Source organism: Theobroma umbraticum, unplaced genomic scaffold (assembly GCF_002168275.2).
Source record: "Theobroma umbraticum cultivar Fairchild unplaced genomic scaffold, ASM216827v3 scaffold_146.0, whole genome shotgun sequence".
NCBI lineage: Eukaryota > Viridiplantae > Streptophyta > Magnoliopsida > Malvales > Malvaceae > Theobroma > Theobroma umbraticum.
Genome location: NW_018397265.1, coordinates 2,536,896 through 2,537,288, shown reverse-complemented (window position 1 = coordinate 2,537,288; position 393 = coordinate 2,536,896).

Genomic DNA, 393 nt, shown 5'->3' with positions numbered 1-393 from the left:
ATTAGGGTTTAAAATTAATCTAAGGTATAAATACCTTGCTATAGCCTCCAAACATAAAAAGAGAAAAAAGGCTGAAAAAGAAAGAAATGGCATATTAGAAACTTCTTTTTGCAGTTCCATGTGTGTAAAAAAATAATTTTCATTCACTTGATTCCTTTTTAGCCCCATAATTTTGTGTGGATTATGAATTTATGAAACTCATCTTTGCTAGCACATTGTTAAGGTATAGCACTCCCAATCCTTAAAGAAGGATTTTCTAATTCATTTGTGTGTATCACCGTTAGAGGCTGTACAAGGATTCCTTAGACAGCTTTGGTTTGCAACAACCAGGCTGAGGTGGTTGAGCTTCATAAGGCAAATCGGTGGTTTAACAAAGGATTCATCAACCTTTGT